This window comes from Podarcis pityusensis, assembly GCF_964106645.2.
Source record: "Podarcis pityusensis genome assembly, chromosome: 5".
NCBI lineage: Eukaryota > Metazoa > Chordata > Lepidosauria > Squamata > Lacertidae > Podarcis > Podarcis pityusensis.
The window spans coordinates 81,456,454-81,463,393 of record NC_138032.1 but is presented as its reverse complement, the minus strand read 5'-3'; the positions used below and the strand labels follow the sequence as shown (position 1 = coordinate 81,463,393).

The 6,940-nt window shown below is 43.3% G+C and overlaps 1 long non-coding RNA gene across 1 annotated transcript; it reads left to right on the top strand.

The window, feature by feature from the left end:
* Window positions 1-4,245: 4,245 nt before the first annotated feature.
* Window positions 4,246-4,417, top strand: LOC308477566. Its single transcript, XR_013986638.1, has 2 exons — window positions 4,246-4,298; window positions 4,332-4,417. It is a non-coding gene; the product is annotated as an uncharacterized lncRNA (long non-coding RNA).
* The last annotated feature ends 2,523 nt before the right edge of the window (window positions 4,418-6,940 follow it).

Genomic DNA, 6,940 nt, shown 5'->3' with positions numbered 1-6,940 from the left:
ATTCTGCGGGAACGTAATAAGGGAAGACAGTGTCGAGAGGGAAGCCCTTCAGAGTTATCTCGTAGCCGCTTCCCAGGCGCCACCACAGGGCGCGGCTATCTTCCCTCAGGCATGTATATACCGTATTTGGAGGCGTATTAGCGTGTTGGTCTGAGGCAGGCAGGGTTCAAATCCCTGCATAAACGCACGCACACACCACAAACCCTGCACGCACGCACACCACAATCCCTACAGACACACACACACCACAAACCCTGCACACACACACCCTACTACCAGCCCCAAAGCTCACTCGGGTGCCTTTGCGCCAGTCGCCGCCTCTCAGGCTGGTCTCCCTCGCGGGGGTGTCGGGGGCTGGGAGGGCGGAGGGGGAAGAAGGAGGTGGGCCGCCTCAAGGTCCCAGGGGGGGAAAGGTGGGGTCCTAGGAGCCAACTCTTGGGCCCAGGTCCCTTGCCCCCACCAAATTTTCTATCCAAGTGGGCGCCCCTGGGTGGGATATAAATAGAGAAATAAGCTCGTGGAATTGAAACCCGGTTCAGAACCATTTGGCTGGAAAGCAGAGGGAAAGCAAACCCTGAACCGCATAAGCAAAATTGGTCCCTTGTCTGGTTGTCAGAAGCTCAGCAAGGATTAGCTTGGTTTAAGATTAGGGACAAGAGGAAATACTGAATGATGAAGTGATAATTGTGTAGCATTATAAACAGATTGGAATCTTGTAAGGCATTCCCAATACTCTCAATTAGCATCCTCATTTAACACTTTGAATCCCCTGATTTAACCCAATGTCTGAGTCGCATCATCAAGCTACTGAGCATTTTGATTTGGGTGAACTCTTCCTTCGTGGAAGTTGCACGCAAAAGCAGAGAGGGGATCCGGCAGAACCAACCCCTTTCTGTATTCATGCAACATTTCAAAAAGGAAGTGCATTATGTAGCATGGCAGGCAGGCAGGGCTCAGAAAAATCCATCCCCAGAGAATCACATGCACAAAAACACACATATATATCTATATCCATATATGCTTTATTGTTTTCTGCAAAAAGTACAAAAATACATTGTGCTTACAACACAATGCATCAAACATTTAACAACAAAACAAATAAATAGCAAACCAAGAAACCAAATAGTAATAAATAATAATAATACTAATAATAACAATAATGAACAGTTTATACTTATACCCAAATTAAAATAACCACCAACCCCAACTAAACATTTAACCCACATCAACCCGAAAAAAGCAAAAGCAAAATTGGAACATTTTGAAACATTTCCCCAATTGTTCCAACCCCAGATTTTGACTGTGGCCCTTATTTGAACAAGTGGCCAATTGTTCAGCTTTTATTTTTGATTTCAATATACAAGTGCTCTTAGCTTGCTTGGGCAAAGGGAAGAGAATGCTTCAGTAAAAGGAAAGCCAGATGATGATCCCAGACAAAGGCATTAAAATAACAAACTTTATTGAAAAACTTTAAAATGTATTTATATGGATGAGTAACCCTAGAAGGCGTCGGGAGAAAGGAAGATATTGCTTTGCTGCCCATTTTGGTAATCTTCAGGCAACATTTGCACAGGATTTGCAGCTGGATAATTCCCCGTTGCATAAGTGTTCCCCATTGTATGACTGTTCCCCATTGCAGGCCAGGGAGTTTTACTGCTTGATGGAGTGCAGAAGTTACCAGCCGATGGTGGAGGCTGCCTCATCATCTCTGCACCATAATATGGAACTGGGCAGTTGCTTGCCTTGGAAGTCTCACAAAGCCCTGTTCCACCAACAGCAGCTGGCTGGTAATGAACCGGGTTCAATTCCTGGGAGTTCTGCTGCTGTGCGGCATAGACGGGCTCTCCTCGTTGCGTGGTGCTGAGAGGTGGCTGCCAGAACCCTGCTCCTTCATAGCTTTCGGGATAATGGAAGCTGCGTGGCTGGTAATGTTGCTGCGTCGGACTTCTTGCATTGCTTCCCGGAGTGCTTGGACTTCTTCTGTCAGAGCGGCTATAAGGAGTTGTAGCTTGGTTCCTGATCATTATTTTGGAACCTTTGTTCTCGCTCTTCTGTTCTGAAACCAGGTCTGAACAAAAGAAAGGAGAGAACAAAATGCCTATTATTTCCAAATGCATAGGTCATAATTTCACTTTCTAGCTCAGAGGACCACCAAATAATTGTGCCTCGTGTGGTACAATTTTTTCAGTGTGGGAGAACTAGGGACTTGCGGGACATTGGCTAGAAAAGCAATGTTGCTTAACTGTGGTTCCAGCTGAATGCTGCACATTTGGTCTCTCAATGCAAGGTGCTGAAAGCTGCAATCCTAATAGGAATATCCTATGCACACTCCCTTGGGAGTTCGGTCAGGTGGATCAGGCTATAAAGGCGGCCCAGGAAACCAGATGGTTTTATCCTCAAATTAGAGTTGAAACCAGGTCTGTTAAGAGTTTTTACTGTTCAAACCCAGAACCTTTGATATTTGAAAGTATGTCCCTCCAATAATTTGAGTGGGAAGGAAAAGGAAGCCTTAATCAGGAACCAGGATTTCTGAACAAGTATGGGCACAATTTCTTCCTACAGTTGAAAAGGAGGGGACACAACGCACCCACCCCTTACAAAAAGCCTTTACATCCACGGTACAACAGCCCCCCCCCCAATAAAACCCCACAAAAACCCAGGAAAAGGGAAGCTGCCTCTTGAATAAGGCACCTTTCACGTTAAGCTCGGAGGCACCAGGGAGAGCTAAGGCATTCGAATGACAACGAAATAATTATTCTGAGCGATTTAAATTTATCCGGTATTTGCAGTTTAAGGAAGTCCCAGGAACCCCCACTTTCCCTCTTCTTACGTGCACACGATCTTCTTCGATTCCGATGCGCCTCGCCAGTGCCTCCCTAGTCTCGTATCCGGGGTACGGGTTCTCTTCAAACGACTTTTTTAGAAGCTCGACGTGAGATGGGCTAAAAACGGTTCTTTTTTCTCCTATCTCCTCCGGTTTTGGGGTAGCTTCCTCCTGGGAAAAGACAAAGAGGCAAATCTGAAGGAAGCGCTCGGCTTCAACTGAAGCGACGCTTGCAGATCTTCCTCCCGACATGGAAAGCTCGGGGCTGCATCGCCTGCACTTGCCCGGGAGCAAGTCCCCCAGAATCGGGCGCTGCCTGAGGTTACACTGCGTAAAACGACCCCCGGTAGAGAACGCTTCAGTGGCAATTCTTTCAACCGCCCCGCTGACCACCCACCCAGCAGAGCGCAGAAGGGCAAAGCCTTCGCTTTTTACAGGAAGGCTTTTGTATCTGACATTGAAATCCACGCACTTTGTGGCCTTTAAATAAACCTCTGGTTGCTCTGAACAAGGCTTGCATGAAAACAAACCAAATAATTTTCAGTAAGAAGTTTACGCTCTTATTTCTATGCCTGCCTTCGTTTTCCGCAGCCGATCCTAACCACGTTTATTGGGAAATTAAATCGCCGTTTATTTGAAAAGGATTTAACGTTCAGGAAAGTGTGTCCTGTATAGGATCGCACTTTCCACGCACTAAATGCTTCGTGTTTACGAATAAAGGTGTGCAAAGCAGTCTTGTCTGGGCTTCTTCCCAGGAAATAGTGAGACATGTTTAATCTCTCCGCGACTACCACAAATGGATCTTTGAAAGCCTGCCCTACGCCGAGATCCTGACCCAGATGAAACAGAAATCATCTTCCTTCCTACTCATTCCCCTATAAATCATTAGAGCAATGTTGTTGTTTTTTAAAGACAGTGAATTAATAATCATTTTTTTAAAAGTTTCTGTTACCTTCGTTGTTGGTTGCCATCATGAAAAAACTCTTTCTCGCTCTCTCCTGAATTGGTTTTGCCTTAAAAATGGAGACTAACTCTCTCAGGTTCACTCTGCTATTCTGCTGGGGGTTCGGTCTGGGCATTTATCTCCGGTGGGCGAACCCCACCCTTACTTCTCAGCCGATAAGAGGGAGTCACGTTTTCTTCCGTCGTTTTGCTAAACTGAGTCAATCCCCTCCCTCCCTCGCCACCCCTTTGGCAGTTGACTCTTCGGCCGCCAATTGACTTTGACCTAGTTTAGTCTGTGATTTCGTCTGCCCTTGGTTTTAAGCAGTGGCTCCAACTTTAAACTGCTGTTGATTCCAAGAAACCACAGACTAGCAGATGTCGTTTATTGCATTTTAAATTGTATTCACTGTGAAAAAGCAATAAAATACATTTTAAAAACCGGCGTTGATCTGCTTAATATTTCGCTGTTGGCACGTTTTGACTTGGAGCATTATCCAATGCAGGCAACTGAAGAGAAGAGAATTCAGAGGTGAGGGAGAGAGAGAGAGAGAGAGAGAGAGAGAGAGAGAGAGAGAGAGAACTTTCCGGCGACTGCTACACATTTTCTTTGCCAAGCCAGTGCAAGTAACTACCCCAGAACTGAATAAAGTGGGGTGTCCCACACCTGCATCGTACAAAAATCACACTTGCGGTCCAACCAAAGAACACGCCCCCCCCCCCCCACTTTACCAGGTAGCACACACTTCCTATCTTAAACGGATACTCTCCTTTTTTTATAAAAAAAAATGTTCTAAAAAGAAGCAAGTGTAAATTATTTCATATCGACAAAGAAGCTTGGAACAACTTAATTCTAATACCCCTCATAGCATCCTCTCTCGTCTAAATAAATTTGTACATCGCCTTGGATGGAGGCAGTGGCAACGGCCAGGAATCGCATCAAATGCGAATAAGACGGTAAACATAACAGCGGCGGCAACCGAAGAAAGAAATCTAAGCTATGTAAGCAAGCTATATTTTATTAACATATGATTAAATTTGCACTCATTTTTCGCTTAGGTCTGTCACTGCTTGGGACTGATGTTGGGAGAAGTGTAATAGTGTAATAGAAGTGTAATAGACATCTGCTGTTGGGTTTTAAAATAGCAAACAAGGGGAGGGGAGGGGAGAAGAGATTCAGAACTATTTGTGGCGCTGGGGAAGAGGTGTAAATACCATGCTATTTTACCCATCCAAGTTGCCCACTCAGAACTAATATTGGCCCAATAAGGGGGTTGCAAGTCACAGGCACCATGCAGCAAGAGATTTGCTTCCCTCACTTTAACTAGAACCTAGGATCCAGCAATAAAGAGCTTAGTACAAAAGCCATACACTTAGAATACAAGAATTATGAGCCCAGGAACTTGTTTTGAGAATCAGAATTAATGGGAGCTCACAGGCTTTCCACACATAAATCCGTTCCTGGTTAACTCAAGTATTCTTCATCTCAGCAGTATAATGGAGAGGGGGAGGGGGATTATTTTGCAGTTACTGTATTTATAAACACGGGGAGGTGAGGTCAGGAATCCTTTCTGATCCACTGCAAAACAACCAGCGTTCTTCCCACCTTCTTCCCACCACTGCCATGCAAAGGAAACAGCAATTTAGAAAGCAATTAGGACTGGAATGGGGGAGGGGAAAAGGGATTAATTGCTCCCCCCATCCCACCTTATGCATACAAGCAGGTGATGCGTTATCACAGATCTCCAGTTCAGATAATTCAGAAAAGGGCCGGCAGAGTGATCAAGTAGATGGAACAATGAGAAAAGGTTGGAGCATTGGGAACTTTTTGGTTTAGAGAAAAGTTGGATAAGAGGTGGCATGACAGAAATTTATAAAATTTTGCATTGCATGGAGAAAGTGGATAGAGAAGAATTTCTCTCCCACTAAACTACACTTTTAAAAGCTACAATCCTAAAATCATTGAACTTTTCCCGCTTGCAGTTTGCCTTCGCCGTTTTATTACATTTTTAATGTATGCTCATTGTTTTGATATATTGATGTAAACCACTTTGTGAGGTTCATTTCAAAAGCAGTACATAAGTAAATGAAATGGTAGGGATTGAGAGGGACGTATTTCTGAATAAATAGATCTGTCTTGATTTATAATAATTTAAAATCATGATCAACCAAAAATAAAGAGAACAAAAAACTTATATGGATAGCATCACAGAGAGCATAAAACACCCAAGCTTCAATAAAGAATTAAACCATGTGGGTGAACCAAAAGGTCTTCACTAGATGATTTAGAGAAGATCATCAGGAAAAGGCACCAGGAAAGACTCACTGAGGAGGCTGTTCCATAGCTGGGGTACTACTGCCAATAAAGCTCTCTCCCTGATCGACACCCACTTCATCTCCTTTCCGTTTGAAATATTAAAATTATTATATTGCCCAAATACGTCCAATCTGACTGCGGGCAATGTGTTATGCCTGCAGATATCAGAAAAAGTGGAGCTGTGTCGACATTTGCTTCAACAGCTCAATGTATATTTTGAAAGAGCAATCTTTAAATAACCATCAAAGCTCTTTAAATACCCATAACTCTTCCATTCATTAAGTTTGCCTAAAAATTCTTTTCACCCTATGTTATTTTACCAGAAATCATACTTCAATGTGGGTGCTCTTTGGAACGAGGTGTAATTAATTAATGTGTGTGAGTGTGTTAATCTGCAGCTTGTTAGACAGTAACTTTGTGGTTTCTGAAGCCCATTGTGAATAGGTTGTTTTTCAGAAAGTGTAGCCTTGTTGAAGAAAAGTATAGTGGAAATTTGATTAAACAAAAGAGTGCTGGAACAGAGACATAGCAGACACAGCATTCTTTCAAGGGCTTTATAATCTAGCTGCAGTTTTCAAACAAATGCCCACCAAAAGTCAGCATTTGGACAGCAGACTAAGCAGGCATTCAGGTCACCTAAGTACGGTGAGATGTATTATATTTCTATTTAAATTACAGTAATTGTTTTTAAGTTGCCTTTGGCCATTTGTTTATTTATTTCATTAAATGTATACCCCACTTGATAGTAAACCACTTTGCAGTTTTTTGTTTTACTAACAGATAAAATAAGAAAATTGAGTGGGGGGGGGAATCAACCATACTTCAAAACATACAGATTAATATTACCTACATTAGCA